This window comes from Xiphophorus hellerii, chromosome 10 (assembly GCF_003331165.1).
Source record: "Xiphophorus hellerii strain 12219 chromosome 10, Xiphophorus_hellerii-4.1, whole genome shotgun sequence".
Lineage (NCBI taxonomy): Eukaryota > Metazoa > Chordata > Actinopteri > Cyprinodontiformes > Poeciliidae > Xiphophorus > Xiphophorus hellerii.
In genome coordinates this window covers 657,063-660,017 of record NC_045681.1, presented here as the reverse complement: position 1 = coordinate 660,017, position 2,955 = coordinate 657,063, and the positions used below count along the sequence as shown (strand labels likewise).

At 37.2% G+C, this 2,955-nt stretch overlaps 1 long non-coding RNA gene across 1 annotated transcript; it reads right to left on the bottom strand.

The window, feature by feature from the left end:
- Positions 1–776: 776 nt before the first annotated feature.
- Positions 777–1,730, bottom strand: LOC116726643 (uncharacterized). Its single transcript, XR_004340634.1, has 2 exons — positions 971–1,730; positions 777–883 (listed from the first exon to the last, which is right to left on the bottom strand). It is a non-coding gene; the product is annotated as an uncharacterized LOC116726643 (long non-coding RNA).
- Between the last annotated feature and the right edge of the window lie 1,225 nt (positions 1,731–2,955).

The window sequence follows — 2,955 nt, the reverse complement described above, 5'->3', positions numbered from 1 at the left end:
GGTCCGGTGTTCTGTCAGATAGCCATGCGTTGTCAGATCGTCATACGCGTATGACAAACTGATGGCTATATCTGTCAGATCAGCATACGTTGTCAGATAGTCATACGCTTAGCTCAGACATGTATACGTTGTCATTACCATATGATTTTATTTAATCAGCAACATAGAATCATGACGTAGATCATCATACACTTTGTTATTAACAGTTATATGGCATCCTGACTTAGCGGTTAAGTAGGTTAATGAGTTTTACACGGGCCTGTGTTGTAATTGACTGCAGCTGCAGCCAGACCTGCTTTAAATACACTTTGAAACCATGACAACGCATGTATATTTATCTAGTTATCATATTATGTCATATTATAAACAATTTAATGACTTATTTTCGTCATAACTTGTTGCGTATGCTGAACTGACAACTCCACTGACGGTCGGACTTCTTAATGCGCATGCGCGGGCATGCGTACTGACTGCATGTGTGCTATCCTGACAGCGTATGGCTATCTGACAGAACAACGGCAATTTCACCATATTTTATATTTAATCATCTTTATTAAAACGGTGTTAGATCGTCATAAAGCTGCTAATGTAATAACACTTTATTAGCCACTGTATGACTTCCTGATGCATCTCTTAACCTGTCGGATTGCCATACACTTTGTTATTAGCCACTGTATGACTTCCTGATTAATACCAATGACATCAGTTGTATGATGTACTATATTTAATGTAGAACATTTTACTTCTGTATTTTTAATAATCCACACTGTCACTGGTGGGGTAAAACTGTTTAATTTAAGTTACACTTTTTACATTTGAACATGTCACCCATGTCTGTGGCACATTCTTTGTGTGTCCACCTTGAGCAGCAGTCACACTGTATCTGTGAAGTGGACAGAAAAAGAAAACAGTTATGAGTTAGCAAGTGTAATGTGTTTGAAGCGTTAAGTTGTACAGTTTAGTTGTTTACCATGTCAATGATGTTCTCTGAAGCATTACAGTGAAGCATATTGCATTCCACACAGTACTCTTCCACCTTGTCTGGGAACAAATAAAGGCATTTAGAGTGTACTTTACCAAAAATAGTCAAGTACTACCTCTTTATATTCTGTTGACAAGCCATCATGTTATACTAGTACATAACAGAAAATACTGCAATTTAGTATGTCATATATCTTTGGATTTTTTTAATGCTTTGGACTGTTCCGGTATAGCCTAAGGGAAAATTTGTTCCGTTTGGAATGAAAAATTCGGTGATATGCTCCTAAGCCATCTTGTGTTTTTGATTGTTAGAATATTAACAAAACAGATCAACAGGTTTCACACAGACTTCCACAGTTCCCTGAACAGTGGAACTGGTTCTTAATACCCAACATTAATAAAATTTCATGTGTTCTGACCAAAAACTTCTTAGAATCATAGCTGTCCAAAGCTATAAATCTCCGAACATTCAGCCAGTGGTAAATTTTTCGGCATACTTTCTTAAAGTTTGCCTCTGCCCTCTGTTGAGTGTCAATGGGTAGGAGCCTTCAGAAATAAAACTGAAGACTTCCCCCCATTTGCACTCCATGTTTGCTATAAATGACACAAGAAAACATGTAAATTGCATCAACAAGCATTTAAACAAGACAATTCATTAGACACTGCAAATTGTTCAAATATATAATAATACCCTGCTGCAGCTGCGTACACAACAAAACACACCTACTCCTGCTACTAAACACGCCAACTGGTGCTGCAATAATATGACATTTCTGTGAAATATCAGCTCTTAGGACAAGAAATACAAAATTAAAATAAATTAAAAAAAGTTTGTAGTGAAAGCTTCTTCATATCCATCCTTTTTTATTCCGATTTAATACAAAAAAACCTTGTAATCAACATATTTATGCATGTGCATCCAACAATGCAATACTTGAAATACTGCAGAAAACACAACAGCGAGTTTAAATGCAATTGAGAGATCCCAATTTTTTATTGACAACACTGGTGGATGCCATGTCCTTCCTGGCAACGCCTGGTGAACACAGGGACTTCAAGTGACTCAAGAACATCTCCTGTCTTTTATTAATTGAGGCAAAAGTCACACTGACAGTGACTAATACATAACCCAGGTGGCTGTACTCGTGTATGTGATCTGTTAACCTGAAAAGCCTTCATGTTCCAAAAACAACCTCAATTTGCATAAACTAAATATGTGTAAATGTAAAGCACATATAAAAACAAAATTAACATGAACGCTTTTTATATACATTAATGAAGATAAGGATTTGTTTCAAAAGTGAAACACTGGTTTTGCCCCAGTTTCAGTGTGGGTAAAAATTGCGTTTTCATACGTCTGATTCATTTAATGTTGGTAACGGTGGATGCCAACATTAAGTTCATCTATGTAGATGTTAAAAAGGTGAGAGGACAGTATACTTCCCTGTCTTACTCCGGAACATGAAGGCTTTTCAGGTTAACATATCACATACACGACATGCTATCCAAGTTAGCAGACATGTTATCCAACCCAAAAATATCAAGGAACTGGGGGACGTGAATTTAAACAGGGCGTGTTTTGTAGTTTACTGCAGCTGCAGCAGCATTAAATTTAATTTATTTACTTACTTTTTATTGTGTCTCTTCTCGCGTATGACAAGCTGACGACTCCTCTCAATATCGTGGACCTCCTGCAGAATGCGCATGCGTGCGCATGCGCTCTTACCATATGTATGCTATTCTGACATGTATGGCTATCTGATAGAACACCTGTTGTGTGGTGTCCAACAATGGGCACAAAATAATGGCTACAAGTTCAGTGAACTAATTGTAAAACCAGGCATTAATCAATGCTTTACTACAATCTACCTGCAATGCATGTGGCTAGTGTCAGCGTAAAGTCCTGACTGAATGAAAATCATTATAACCTATTTACGTCACGTTAACGAAGAACAGCTGAAAAGTTACCGGGTT